The 15,583-nt window shown below is 47.5% G+C and overlaps 1 protein-coding gene and 1 long non-coding RNA gene across 2 annotated transcripts in view; both read right to left on the reverse strand.

Moving 5' to 3' along the window:
* The window catches only part of LOC109513416 (uncharacterized), a 203,962-nt gene extending 201,155 nt beyond the window's left edge, over positions 1–2,807 (reverse strand). The window contains exon 1 of the mRNA XM_019865904.1: positions 2,501–2,807. The gene's annotated coding sequence lies outside the window, so the exon portion shown is untranslated. The remainder of the gene's footprint in view (positions 1–2,500) is intronic.
* Positions 2,808–5,674: 2,867 nt separating this feature from the next.
* On the reverse strand, positions 5,675–14,058 carry LOC109513424 (uncharacterized). Its single transcript, XR_002167755.1, has 5 exons — positions 13,964–14,058; positions 11,988–12,089; positions 11,660–11,769; positions 7,303–7,388; positions 5,675–5,801 (listed from the first exon to the last, which is right to left on the reverse strand). It is a non-coding gene; the product is annotated as an uncharacterized LOC109513424 (long non-coding RNA).
* Between the last annotated feature and the right edge of the window lie 1,525 nt (positions 14,059–15,583).

The following is a 15,583-nucleotide window of genomic DNA, read 5'->3' on the forward strand; positions in this document are numbered from 1 at the left end:
CGAGCCGGGCCCGGTCCCCCGCGGCTCGAGACGTCCGATTGTCGGGGATGGACGGACAAGGAGCGGCGGTTGCCGGCAGGTCAGCGCCGGCCGAGGGGATTCGCCGTGGATTCGTTCACCTGAGCTCCGGGGTTCGAATCTCGCAAGGAAAAATGCATTTGTGTTCAACGTACAGTACCGCACTCACCAATGAATGCTGCGCTATGCGCGTCACTAAGCCAAACCAATTATTGCTGCACAGTGTGTGACACTAACCCTAAACAAACGTCATGAGAAAATTTGCCACCCGTTCTTTCCTGCGTGTAAACTAACCGACTTTCTTCAAAACCGTCGGTCACTCATGTTGGCGTTTTTGCATGTACACAAACGCTTTATATTTTGGGAGGTTAAAAACAAGAAACGCCAGAACTCCCCACGAATAAGAACAGCTGGCCCTCGGTCCTCGTGTTTGGTTCAAATTGTCTCGGAAAACGACGACCCTTGCTCAGTGTGGCAGTCGGAAGAACTCGAAGCGGGATTTTTCCGAGTCCCGGGACGTGCCGGACAATAACGGGACCGCAACGCAGACGGCGAACCTCGGGTAGCGAGTTCATCCATTCATTTGCCGATCCGTCCGCTTTCTCCTCACGTGGGTCGCCGGATCAGCCTATCCCGGCCGTCTTCGGGCGAGAGGCGGGGGACACCCTGAACCGTTTGCCAGCCCGTCGCAGGTCTGAAAGCACACAGACATGACCGTCATTCCGCGCTCACACCTCGGGACAATTTGGAGTGTTCGATTCACCTGCCGTGCATTTTGGGGGAGATGTGGGACGAAAGAGGAGTACCCGGAGGAAACCCACGCGGGCATGGGGAGGCCCGAGGTGGAGTCAGAGCCTGCACCCCTGCACTGCGAGGTCGACGCACGAACCGCTTCCTCCCTCACCGGCCCCCCCGACCAAGTTCAGTGACAGCAAATATTCCGAGTAAATATTTCAATTGGATGGTGCCTTTTCATTCATCGGCGCAGAAATTCAAGTTATTTGAAGTTCAAAGGACTACAAAACCGACCTAACTGCATACTTTGCCTCAAGTCCATGCATGACAGGAAGAGTATTTTTATTTTTTTTTTGGGTCAGATACAGCCAATTGGACCATGAGGCAACACGTTCCTATCATAAACGTAACATGCAATCGTTACCAAAGTTTTGATCTTCAATGTCTGACTAAAACCGCAAAGCATGACTGACAACGGGGAAGGACGGTACAGTATTCACAACACACAATAAATTGCACAAGAGCCCAACTGCCCCAGGCAGAAATGTCACGGCCCCCCCCCCCTTCATTTATTAGTCATGGCATTTTCACAAATTCGTTTGATGGCGGACTCACTCGGCCCCCACAGCTCAGTCCCAAATCCCCATCATGCATTCGGGGTTAGTGAGTGCACACCCAGTGAGTTAGTGAGAGAGCGGCGACATACTCTCCCTTGTAGGTTTGGTATTTTGCTCTTCCAGCGCCTTGGCCTCCACATCTCTCGTTTGGGACCGCTGCGGGGGGGGAACTTGTCACATGCCTTGTCATTTTTCATGCAGACGTAAGTCACCTCAGTAGCCACGTTCACCTCGGAGCCCCTTTGACGAGAGCGAGTGGCCCTTCCTCTTCCAGATCACATCCATGTCGGCGCCCTGAAAGAAAGGAGGAAAAAAAAAACAGTTTTACTGACGCCACTCATGGACTTATTCGCCGTGTGTTTCATGACATTTCGACCCGTCTTTCATCCAGCAACACGACCCTGCCTACACTGTCGCCCACAAAGCAGCTTCCCAACTGACAAACACCTCAAAATTGCTCTGGATCCAGACAAGCCAAACAACTCGCTGACCATCTCCAACACGCCTTGCCAAAGAGCACTCGAGTGCCCACAAAGACACGGGTTCCACCGCCGGCTCCAAACGCACCGCCCGCCACTGCCACCGTTCCCATCAGAACAACCCACAGTGACGACGCTCAACCGAGGCACAGCGCAAAGCTCAATACTCTGGCCCTGCCCGTTCAGCATTTTCAGGCAGCCTGTGGACAGATGATCCTCATCAGTGCGCCGCTTGCAGAACTGCTCCTTGTTCTCACCCTCAGTCGGCTCCATCTGAGGCCTGCAACCCCAAAAATAAAAACATTTTTACAGGTGCCCCTTGTTAATTCAAGAGCCATGCTTTTTGTTACCTCTGCACACTCTTCGAATTCATAAGGATCCTCTTCCACCTGACAACACCGACAGACTGCTTTAGTCCAGGTCGAGTCTTCATACTGCTCTGCTTCTCTGGTGTCCTGTCCTAAAAAGTTACTCCGCACTGCAAACAAACAACGCATGTACTTCCGCCCCAATGCTAAAGGTAGACTACTTGAAGTCACATCACATTTTTATTCAAGTGCAAAAACATCAAAAGAAATGGTTTACACGTTGCCGCCCCTCCCCAAAAAATATCTGAAAATACTTCACAGTACACCACCGAAGCATTGTTGCCTTGAGAAGGGTCCGGCTGCCGCTATTCATTCCCGTCACCTCCAACAAGCTTGCAGCTGAGCATCAGGGGTGATGACTCTTCAGCGACTTCTAAAAACCCATCCGAAATTTGTGTGCCAGCTGTCATCTGCCGAGGCCTGCTGGAGAACTGAGGTCAGCGGGGTTGGCACATTGATGAGGAGCTGAAAATGATGGCCTCAGTCCAAAATCCCCATCATGCAGTCAGTGTTCGTCAGTGCACACCCAGTGAGTTCGTGATAGAGCGCCGGCGAGGACAAACATGACACTCGACATTTTTTTTTTCCTCACTCACCCCTGTTCTGCTTCTTTAAAGTGCCTCCTGTGCCAAACGGTTCCCCCTGCAAATATAGAAATGCCCAATGAGTAAGCGTGCACAGTTTTATGTCGCCAACGTGTCTCCTTTGCCGGTTCGAGCCATCCAGCCTGCAAAACAAAATGTACACCAGAGAAAGGGGCTAAAAGAGGGAAAGCTAAAAAATCCCATCCGCTGTGAATTTTTCACTTGGGCGATTCTTCCTCTGCAAGTCATGAAGGGAGAAAAGAGGGCAAAGTAAGAGCAGTGACAGAATATTAACCCTTTAATGCCTGACCCATCAAGGAACAGCCAGAAAAATCAGATTTTTGGGAACTGAGACGTTCATTAAAACCCTTATAAACAAATCCACAAAATTTTTTTTGCCATATTTTGTTTTCGATTTATTACTTGTTGGATCACATTTTCAGCATTATGTAGAGTCCATCAAAAACTGAAAATTTGGGGAAAATCATATTTTAAACCTGCAGTATCAAATTTGATAGATGATTTAATGTACTCTAAAGAATGAGTTACATGATGAAAATGCATATATCAAATATGATACGAATGGCATTAAAGGGTTAAGCGCACACACAAAAAAAAAACCACAATGACATGACTTGTCTTGGTTCAAGTCAAACGCAGGGAAGCCCCGACAATTAGTTGTATGCCTGTCACCTAATTTTTGATGTACTCATGACCCTGGTCCGAGATCCTCTTCATGCTGCTCTAGTTTGCTGGCGCATTCTGTCCCAAATGGCGACTTCACACTGCAAAAAATAAAAATTAAAAAACAATCGGGTTCTGCATTTTTCACGACTCAAACCGTTGGTTTTCTTACTCTCGCCTCATGGATCTTGTTGCCTCTCGCAGCGTGAAAGTGGATGAATAAAGACGTACTTTGGGCTGTATTTGGAGCAGAAAGGGCTGAAAATGTGTGAAACGATTTAGGCTTGCAAAATAATATTCACATTTATAGAACAGTAAAGGACACTGGTGAATAACCTGCAAGGGGGAAGGGGGTTTAGACATGTAATGGGGCTTCCTCATATTGGGAGAGGACAAAAAAAACACATTTTTGACCATGACAGTAAACTTCATAAAACCAGACGGATGAATAAGAGAAAAAAAGCGTACCACCTGACAGAAAATGCCATGTTCAAACAACATTTGGTCAAACAAACCAAAACCCTTCATAGTTCACTTCGCAAGCACAAAGACATCGGTTTTGTCATTTGCAACAATTTCAAACAAAACCCCAAAAAAAACAAAAAAAAAGCTGGCCAGCTTTAAAACAAACCCCCAAAAAGTTGAAAATGTGGCAAGAGAAACGAAGAGCACAATGTACTCCAAGGGAAAGACGAATGGCGCTCCAACCTCCAACGCTGCAAATCGGGCAACAAGCAAAAGGACATCGTGAGAAAGGACAAAAAGCGACAAATAATGTGCTCGTGTGCTCACTCACTGAATAAAAGCCCGCGTGGTCGGTCGCCATCTTGCCGCAGCTGTGCACCGCGCTCGATTTATTCCCCCTGCACACCTGACTCCAATTCATTTACTAGCCTGACGTCAGTTGGCCAATCCGAGCGAACCTTCTTCTTCCGCTGCTTGTTCAACGGTGTTTTGCAGACTAGCGCCACCAGTTGACCCGCCAGGGTGACTGCTTTGGCTTACCCCGAAAATTGCTTGACTTTCGGCTCCAAAGTGATGAACATGTCGTGAAATACGACTTCTTTCTCACCTTCGACAGCTTCTGCTGCTCGTCCTCGTCCACCCGCTGCGCCGCACGCCCTTCCACAAGATCATGGAAAACTCCACCAATTTTCTCGTGATGGGTCCATGAGGCGGCATGAAGCGTGTTGACACGATGACGCGCTGGGTGGATCCTGTGTCGCTGACCACTGACACCTGCTGGACTGTCAAAATCCCTGCAGGCAACCCATTTGACAGACTGATTTGATGACAAAGTGTATCCAATATCATTGACGTCAACGCATTCATATTGTATGATTCATTATGTTTGAATAATGTGAAAATTATATCAATGAGAATGCTGGTGGGCTTTGTCTTCAAAAATCTTTTTTCAGAACAATAAGTTGCTCCAGTGTTTGGAATTTGAGTCTGTTGCGTTCCTTGCATGCTATTTCCCCTGCTGTGGAGAACACACGCTCGCCTGGCACGATGATGCCGGCGTACAGAGGAACTCCTTTGCGAGGTGGGAGAGGTTTGGGAAAAGTAGTGTGTTGGTTCTTCCAATATAACAGAGGGTCTTGACTGCGTACAATATTGCCCTCTGCCAGGTACCGCTGGACCTCAGATATAGCGTCTTCGAGATGAGGGTGTGCAAGTAGGGTTTGGTTCTCGCGGTTGGGCTCTTTGTGACATACAGAACCATTCAGGTCGAGTCGAGATTCCTGACGAGTATTTGAAACAGCTCGGCGAGCATGACGCCAGTTTTGCAACTTGTGAAGGCTGTGCCCTCAGATGAGCTTCCACTTGGAAAGCCAGTGGGCCTTTCAGGGGCGTGACACGATTTCGAGTTATTCATTCATTTATTTTCTTTTTTTTTCTCAAATATTTCTACGCCGCTGCCTCAAAGTGCCAGGAGCCTTTTGCGTGATTAGCGGAATTAGAATGAAGGCGGCGAGTCTTCTGGGGTTGGATGATCCTTCTTTTTCAAGGCTGACTGCTTCTCCTTTGTGGGCCTCGCAGGCAGAGCCTTTCATGCCGCGACCTGCCAGCGGATCTCCAAATTGAATCAAAAGCCGCGCTGATTGACATCCATTTTGAAAAGGCGGCCATTTGATGTGCAAGGTGAGCGGCGGTACACGGGGGCGGGGTGGTTGAGTGGACCGGTCAAGTCGGCCTTCTCGTGAGCCACTCACAGCGACCGTCGTTCGCCCGGATGGAGTCGTGGTGGCCCAAGCGGCGGCAGGTGCCAGCGCCAGCCCCGCCCCGCAAGCGGCGGCCTTCGTCGAATACGACCTGGAATGCAAAGTGGAAAGCGGCGTCCCTTCAGGACAGCTGATGCACGGCAGAAAAAGTGTTCAACTTCGCACCGTTGAAATTTAATCGCAAAGGCTGTCATGAGGAGAGGCACACCGAAAGTTTCAAGAAGTCAAGTCTGCCATCTTTGTTGGAAGATGCGATGCGCTCACTTCCGTAGCCTGCAGCGTTCGTGGCGTCAAGCCAGACGGGACGAGCGCGTTTCCACCGGTGGTCCTTGCGTGCGGATGAAAGGGACGGTGGGAAGGTTGGGGGCAAGGGTGCAAGTCTTTGTGGAAAAGCCCAAGATTGTTTGGACTCTCGAGCTAAGAGCCGCGAGCGCAAACGGGCCAAAAAGCGATCCCGCCACGAATCGGCTCTTCACATCGTCCCGCTCCGTGCCAGAAAGGTCGCTCTGGTCTTTTAGCCTTTCGCGGCGAAACAAAGAGCGAGCGCCGCTCTCTTCGCATCGGCTTTTTCTTGTTGCTCTGCGGCAAGAGAATCGCCGCAAAGCTTTGGCGCCTTTTCATGTTTCATGTTCTGCACGCATTTCCTATGACGCAAGCAGATCGCTCCGAGCCTTTCATCACAACGCGCTGCCTCATGGCGGCAGATTCGCGCACACGCCGGATGTTTTTCTTTGGCGACTTCAACATCCGTGTTTATGTCGAACGTATGAGAAAAGACTACGGAGGCTTATCTGCCGTTTTTCAGACGCCGCACCGAAGTACAAATGCGTTTTTACACCAAAAACAAAACACAGTCGTCATCGTCACCCCCGACCATGTCACGCGACCTCAGCAACTCCCCAAATGTTCCTCGGCTACAATCGCCTCCCCTCCGCTCCCCGAAGGCACTGTAACATCACATCGTGCGTCGCCTCGCCTTCTTGCTTCTTCCCGGCTTCCCCCTCGGAGGAGAAGAAAGCCCCCCGCTGTGGAGCATAACACACTTCATCTGAGGATGACGGAAGACGGGGGAAAAGGAGAACAGGGAACAGCGTGATAGCGGCGGTGTTGGGGGGGGGGGCGCTTCATTTGTGTCCGAGGTGCCGGCTGCTGCGCGTTCGCGTGTAGCCGCGCGGGAGGATGATGACACCGTTAGCCCAGAGGAGGGGCTGTCAAGCGAGGAGGCGCTTGATTGACGCGCGCCCCACCGAGCGAGGAGTAAGTCGGGCCGACTGCAACGCCGGCAAGAGTTGCTTTCATCCGTGCGCCTCACAAAAGAAAACAGACTGTAGTTCCTCAATCGGGTTCGGGAATGTGATGTACTGAACTACTTTTTTAATTGTATCGGCATCAAATGCCATCCAACCATTTCGTACCAGCGCCGAATATATTTGTCAAGTCTGTAAAAAAAAAAAAAAAAAAAAACACTTCACATCCTTTTGGGTTTTTTTTTCTCTAATTTTAAAAAATAGCTTGAACCCATCGTAATATCGTTCATGAGACATCTGACAAAAATCTTGAGATGACATTTTAGCGAGATTGCACAGCCCTACCTCGTGAGAGCCGGGTAGCGCCGCGCCAGGTGGGAAAAGATGACGCCGTTCGCGGAGGGAATGGTGAACGCCACGGAAAGCAAGCACTGGAAAAAACAAAAGTTTAGTATTTCTTCGGCTTCTTTGCATCAAGACGAGAGGAAAAGCGCTCTCAAATGGCCGGCAATATGAGGAACTTTGCTTTGGAAATGGCTGCCGGTGACTGAGTTCATGGCCATTCACATACAAAAGGTTCAGAGGTCAATTCGGAGTCAACAACATGATGCTAGCACAAAACCTGGGCTCTGTGACGCACTACACCACCAACTAACTGCCTCCCCCCCTCCTGAACTTAGTTCAACGTAATAAGCATCCAAACTCCGGTTTGCAAGCCACTTTTTGTCAATTAGCATCCCGACAATGAGACGGGCGTTCGCGATGTACGATTCGCGCAATCCAAAACAGACACGCGGGGTTGACCCCGGCGTATAGAACAAGTGTCACCCCAAAAATGTTGCCGCGCGAGATAGGAGAGCGGCTCCTCTCGCTCTCAAAAGCGCCGCCGAGGTGTAAACAATGGCTCCCCGCACGAGGAGTCGGCTTAATCTGGCGACGGGAGGAAAAAAAAACCCACAAAAATCCCCCAAAACAAAACTGCGCCGGCCAAGTAAGCCTTCCCAAATGAGGAGCCGGCGAGCTCATCCTCACCGTTCTTTGTCGCCCAATCTGCAGGCGCGCCGCCGCCTCTCTTGTCACTGCCAGCGTCGGAAAGTCTATCGGGAGCGGCAGGCGGCGGCGCTCTGAGCCTGTGCCAGGGCCTCCGGATTTGCCGCCATGTGTCTGATGTGCTCCATCGTTTTTTTTTTTTTTTTTTTGCTGGGGGGATAATTAAAAGAGGAAGCGGTTTGTTGGAAGAGCGGGAAGCAAGCGTGAGGCGCTTGGACGGGGCGAGCGAATGCATGCAGCTGTCAATTATGCTCACTGCAGCTTTTGGAAATTTGCGGCAAATCTTCACTTGATGAAAAACCCCATTAAAAGTACTCCCACGGCTGTTTTGGCATTCACTGGTGTCCCTTTCGCGCCATGTTCATTGCATGGTGCAGTGCGTCACGTAGCTGACTTGGAGACTCTTAAGTGGCCGTAGAAATGTCAAAGGTTGGTTGGTTTCAACGAACTCCCTTCGCAACAAGTGCTCCAGTTCAAATGGGCAGTTGATGGCTAGCGTGTCACGTGGCGAGTGGCTACAATCAATCACTTTGGAATTATCCCCAACATCATGTGAACAAACAAAGTCCGCCCCCCCCCCATTTGCTCTGTCGAACTTGGGAGTCAACTTCGCTAATGGCTGCAATCATCTCGAATCAGGTTCGACGGCCACTTCGGAGCTTCCGCTACCACATCAGGCAGCTACGTGAGGCGTTGCGCCACCGATCAACGGCCCGTCCGAGTTGAGCCGAGTTCACGGCTGCCGATCCTCCGCGTGACTCGCAGGCAACTTTTCACTCACCCTGTCATGCCCGGGTGCCTTTCAAACAAAGCACGCCGTTTACTGACACATGACGAAACCTCACCTCCGAGTTTAGCCCAGTCGGTCCTACAGAGCCCCTCCCCCTCACCCCCCCCCATCCATCCCTTGCACGCCGCCTGCCTTTCAGCTCTCTAATCACATGTGACGCCCTTGTTCGCATCTTCAAATTTGTCATCAAAGCAAATGTGTTCTGACAACAGCAAGTGACAAGCGCACCAGAGGGGAGGCGGAAAATCAGCCCTTTTTTTTTCCCATTGCACCGCCTATCAATTATTGATCATGTTACCCACCAGCACTCCTGCCCACCTGCCAACCACTCCCGCCCCGGTAAGTTATGCTCATGATGAACTACATCCGTTTAAAGAAGAAGAAAAAAAAATCCCCTGACTTTGATTGACTGCCTGCACTTTTTTTTTTTTTTTTTTGCAGCTTGGCAACATGAAAGTTATTTTTTTTTTATTTTAATAGCCAGAGGCCATTTGAAATTTATTTAGAGGAAGTGCGTCGTCCTGTCCCGGCAGGTAGAGCGGGGCAGCGGGGACAACCGACACCTCCATACTCCCAAAAATTAAAGGGGAAAAAAAGACTTGACATGAGCTCCAGTCTAAAAGTTTTAATCGATGCAAGGGGCAATTTAATATCATGACCTTTGAGAGGTTTTAGTTGAATTCGTCTTTTTTTCCCCCCTAAATCACAAATATTTGCAACGCCCGAGTCCACTAAAAATCGGGTTTCGTTTAAGATGACGGCGCTCAATTTTGATTGGCATCGGCAGCGACGTACTCATGGAACAATCACATTTTTTTTTGGAGTCATTTTGGAGCTAGTTGGATTGCATCATACCGAAAAGCGCCTCTATGAGCACTTGTGAGTGACACCTGTTTGATGGTGTCACTCACAACCGGGCACTCTGATCTTAAATTGTGAACTTTTGTACGGGATGTGCTCCTAGAAGAGCAATACGACATCATCACATCAGGCCTTCAAAAAAAAGATTTAAATGTCATGACGTCTGCTTCATGTGGACAAAAATACCCTTAAATTGTTTTTTTTTTCAGGTTTGAAAAAAAGACATTTGAGTTTTAAGAATGCAAAATAAGCACCTGCGCCTAACGATCAAATTACAATAAAATAGACTCCAAAGCGAAATCGGGGGTCTTTCAACATACCGCGTGTGTTTGAATGATTTTGAATCTGTTTTTTCCTGCCCTCGTCTCACAGCAGGCACGCGTATAAAATAAAAGCGCAGCATTAGAGGAGTTGAAGTGATGACATTAGAAGGCGGCGTCCTAAGGGGAGCCTTGCGCGCTGTTTGAAATGAGCTTCTGACTGCGCGGCAACAAGAACGAGAAGAAGCAGAAGCCCAAGCAGCTGCCGCCGCCGCCGCTCAAAGAAGAAGAAGAAGAAAAAAAAAAACATCTGCCTTGACTTCATTAAGCCTGATAATAAATGCTTTAACTATTCATGCTTCAACTTTTTACCCAGCTCGCCTCAGAAAAAAAAAAGAGCAAACACGTTAAGTAAATATGAAATAAATGGCTAAAGTTTTTGGCACATTTTAAAGGAAAGCGCTGATAAATTACACCTTTTATTTTCCTATTTAAATTTGACTTTGACTTTTATTTTCTTCATTTTTTGACACTATATCTCGCTAGCTGTCCGTCCACATATTTTTAAATCAAATAAATTTAAATATTAAAGTGAAAGTAAAAATAAGTTTTTACTTTTCGCCTATTTCACACCCATGAATAACTTTCCTTTATTATCATCATCAATCAATATGAATAACAAATCTAATCAGGACATAAATCCTAACAAGAAAAAATACAACAAACTGAAATATCTACATTTTCTATTTCAGTAAAAAGTTTGGATTGATATTTAACATGAAAATACATAAATTACAAATACAAACATGAACAACTATGCATGTTTTTTTTTAAAATCGATGCCAATCCCGTCCAGATGAAACTGACAAATCCTTTCCCACCACTAGAGGGCACTGGAAGCCAAAGCAAAAGCTTCCATAAGAACTTCCAGTTTGTTTTTTTTTATGGTTGCCTCTTTTTCTTTTCAACAGCAGCCATGTCTCTGTTGCAGCTTGGATGTGCATTTGTTTGCTTGCATCTAAACATTTGTAACACATGAGCTCGATGTGTGTGCGGGCGTGCGCGCGAGCAACAGAAACAACAACAAAAATCACTCGAAGACTGACGTGACCCGCGTCCCCCAGCACGCAACCGCTTTCAAAGCCAACAGTCAAAAGTCTCAGACACGCACGCAAACACGCACGTCATGCTTTTGTAGCACAGTGTGTGCGCGTGTGTTTCTTTCGCGCGCAGGGCCGTGGAGACGGTGGCTGTGAATGTCGGGACCCGGCTCGGGAACGGCCCCCTTTTGTGGTTGTGACTCGTTTTGTACTGTTGTTGCATTTGGCCTTTTCAAATGTTCTTCCGTCTTGTTTTGAAAACAGCACGGTTGCCATGTTTTGTTGTTTTTTTTTCTTTCCAGATTTTGGACATTTTTGTCTGACGACGACGCATGCGGTGATATTTTGGGCAGCCCTCCAGGAATGCTTTCATTTTTTTTTTTTATTGCCGTATATTCTTAGGTCAAACAAATGATTTCATTTAGATGGCTTTCCACATCCTGTGGCCCTCCAGATGTTCGAAAATCCAGCTGCACTGAGCAATTTGCAATTTGGTGGACACATCTATTACGATAGGATGCAGAAAAAAAAGTCTCGCGTAGTCAGGCTTGAAAAATCACCGAAAGGCTGCCATTTTGATTTTGAGCGGACATTTTAGTGGCATTTTGGTCATTTCCAGTGAGCTTAGAACGTGAACTCACCTGCAATTTGGGGAAAGCTCATCTCTTAAAGCCAGCTTCACTCAGCAACGAGAGATTTGGTAGGCCCATACCTCACTATTGGTGGCTCAAAAAAAGTGACGAAGCCATGCCTGAAAAGACACAAAGTTGAGCAGTTGGGTTTGAAGCAGACATGATCGGGCCATTTTTGTGACTCACTCGCAGGGTCATTTAAAAGTTAACTCGTCCGAGGGATTTCATCCCATTGCTGCCATACAAGACGGATCATCAGCACGACATTCCGCTGAATTTGACTTTCCATCATTGTGTGTGTGTGGGCGGAGCATAGCGACCAAGTTTGATGACTCACCATAAAAACGGAGACGCTAATAACTCGGCTTCAGCTGCACATCTCCCGTTCGCGAGTTCCTCTGAAGAGGCCTCTTCTCCTTTTTCCGCTTTCCTACTGGGACTGATGAGCAAAGGAGGTAGAAATCAAGCGTGGGATTAACAACTGCACGCTATCTTCTGCCTTAAAAGGTGCGCTGGCGACTTGAGAGCGAGGCCTCCGAGGAGCGGAAGGAGCTCCGGATTTCCCGCTCCTTGAAGATTGGCAGTGGCGCCGAATTAAAAAAGCATGACCATCTAATTCCCGTCATCAAGACCCACATTCTTACCTCTCTAACTTTTAGGGGGGAGCCCTCCTCCCTGCCCTGCCGCTGTTGTTTTTTGCAGTTTGTTGTCGCAGGCGCCGCTACAGCCACTTTCAAACGCTCGCCTGTCAGGCGTCGCCTTTGAGGCCCCGTTTCAAATGTTCCTACGTACACGTTGTCACGGAGCCGTCGAGCCGTGATTGACGGGGCGGGGGCCGTCCCAGAACAACAGCGGGGCTCGGCAGGCAGGCGTGGATGTCGGCAACAAAGGCGAGGAGCCACAAGAAGGAAACACAGAGATAAAAACTGCTCTTATAGCCATTAAAAAAAAAATAGATGGGAGAAATTGTCTGGAGGAGGCGGAATGCAGTATTCAAGGTCTTCCCATTAGCACGGCTCAAGACCAACAGAGTAAGCTGCTGCGCTAAACATGCCACGTGGCGCCGCGACGGGATGCCGAACAAGCTGTTGCGACCTCAAGTGGGACAAGGAAGCCCTTACAGAGATGTCAACACCATGCTCAACACACGCACACACGTTCCCAATACAATGAGAGCTCACTATAGTTTCAAGAACATCTATTAGAGGTAAGGTATTGATTTTGTCACATGGGCGTCCAATCAAAAATTCATTATTGCATAAGCACGCAACCAAAGGTGCAGTTTAAAACTGAGGTGCATTATAAAAGTGATAAGGGTAAGGCGTTCATTTTTTTTTTTTTCTATTTGGGGTATTTCTCCATCATTTTGCCCAACTAGCTGAAGCGGATGATAAAGGTGAACGCAAGCATTATTGTGGGTAAGGCGTTCATTTATTCTTTCTGTCCACGCGTCAAGTGTTTGTATTTCTTTGGCGCATCTTTTGTCCCAGCTAGCGTCACGCCGACGCGGCCCTCCGTGCCAACGCAACGCGAGGCCCAACAAAGCCACCGGCGGCGCCTCTCCCCGTCGTTACATAATTCATGTCAACCATATTCAAATAACACTTATCACATTGTCAATCACGCCGCGTCGCGCCCGTAACCTTATAAATTAGTAAGAGCCGCCGCGTTTAGTCATTCTGTTTGACAACACCAGGAAAAGGGGACGATTCCGCGGGGGAGGAGGAATCAAATTCCACACTTTCGCACAGATATTCTTCCCCTCCACGGAATGCTTAAAATGTGGAGAACTTGAGTTTGGGCCATAAAACCGGGAAAACATTCTGTGACAACATGGACTTATGCAACTTAAAAAAATTAAACAAGCGCCTCTCCGCCAAGCGAACGACCCCGCTCACGACCTCCGTCAATAAACGATTGTGACAGGCCGCTGTCATTTGCATGCGCGCCAAAGTGACACTGCAGCGCTTTAGTCTACGGAGACGTCTAGAAGGTGTTTTTTTTTTTTTTTTTTTTTTTGGGGCAATGCAAGACGGAGAGGGAAGAAGTGCTTTCATGAGAAAAGGTGCGCTTTGTCAAGGCGATCACACCGCGTTCCTGCAGGCGATCGCAGCCTCGGCCGGCCCCTCGCTTCGCTCTAATTAGGCGACAGACGAACGATAAAGCGGCTTTGCCCTTGTCTGTTTTTTTTAAGGTCATTATGCAAATGGGTGGTGTTGACAAACATGAAAGGCGGCGGACGTTTCTGTCTCTTTTTCTTTCTTTTCAAATTTTTGATGTGACACATTGGCTCTCGGACGGCTTAATGCTTACCCTCGGCAGGTGCCGCGTCAATACCGAGTGGCGATCGATCCAAGTGGGCCCGTCCGAGGGGATTGTGGCAGGAAGGCCCCAGAAAGAGAAGGGGGGGGGGGTATTAGCTGCATATAAAATAAGACTCACTTTTTTTCTTTTTATGTAAAGGTCATTTTAGAAATGGAAAAAAAATCTTATTTGGATAAAAAGAAAAAAAATTGATTAATGAAAATGAAAAGTGCCAACACATGTACTGTGTGTGTGTGTATATATATAACATTTTTTACCCAGATAAGTAAACAATATTCCATCAAAAATTGGCTCCTAATCCAGAATCGGCAAATTTTTATGTTTTGTGGGCGGACAACACACCTGATAAAGGTCTAAAAAATTTTTGATCCAATGTAAGGAAACGGACTGATTTTTCTGTGGCTTATTTTAACTTTTAATCTGAAAAACTTTTTATCCAAAAATAGTCCCGGAAAAACAAAATAGCTTTTTCCACCAACAGTCAAACTGATTTTTTTTTTCCTTTTGTCATCTCATGAATGAAGAAAAAGTTTTTGGTTTTTGGGCAGGATCCACCTCCTTTATTATTTGATCCCTTGGAAATAAAACACTTTTATTTATCAGTCACGCACTCTGATAATAAGCTCGGGTTGGAATGCTCGATCCGAAAAATAGCTGCAAAAGATTTTTTTTTTAATACAAATAATCCAAGAAAAAGCATAAGGCTACATGTTTTCTTTAATCAAAAAAACAATCCGATAGACTTTTCAAAGTTTTTTGTACGAAAGGACAAAAAGTTGCCAAATTCAGCTATCTTGATGAAAAGGGTTTTTCTAATCCGACGAACAAGGCAAATGTCTTGTCGTGCACTCCCAATAATTAGCTCGTGCGGAAATGTTGAATATCAACGTTGTTCAACGAGCGCCCCCAAAAAGCGACACAGGGCGGTTTAATCTTCAAGTTTTTTCCCTTGATAACAAACTTTGACCTATTTGCTTGACGAGCGTGAGCCTTTCGAATGAAAACGTCGAACTTTCTCCCGAGTCAACCGACGACTTGTGACGCGAGTTCAAATAGACAAAACCAATATCCTCGCATGTTTACTGTCACCGCGACGCTCGTGGAAATGACAAAAAACAAACGTAAAAAGAACAATTAAACCCGCAGCCAGGCTAGCAATTAGAATGTCGCGAGTTCTTTTTTTCGTTTTTTTTTTTTTAAGTTTGACGCCACTGATGTCGCACTTTAAATTAAAAACACAAAACAAGTTTGATTCCTGTGATCTATTTATAAGAGGTCGGAAGACTTTGCGTTCGCTCCACGATATATCACAGGAAGGGCGGGGTGTGTCAATGGGGGGAGCGGGGGTAATTGAGGAAACATCCCACCCGCAGTCAACCTTTCCCACCTTTGTCTCTCAAGTCTTGTGACTTCTTGACAAAAGCGCTCCTTTCTGGGAGGGGCTGGTTGAGGTAGCGGCAAGCGCTAATTGCGCGGGGAGACTTTTTAGCGCCGCTAAAAGTTGAGTTGCGGCAAGGGCCGTGCTAATTGCTTCAAAACTTTGGCGAACGGAGGGTGCCGACGGATGCTTTTGACAGGTTGCGCTGAGACGGCGGCAAAAATCGAGGA

This window comes from Hippocampus comes, unplaced genomic scaffold (genome assembly GCF_001891065.2).
Source record: "Hippocampus comes isolate QL1 unplaced genomic scaffold, H_comes_QL1_v1.1 scaffold116, whole genome shotgun sequence".
Taxonomy (NCBI): Eukaryota; Metazoa; Chordata; class Actinopteri; order Syngnathiformes; family Syngnathidae; genus Hippocampus; species Hippocampus comes.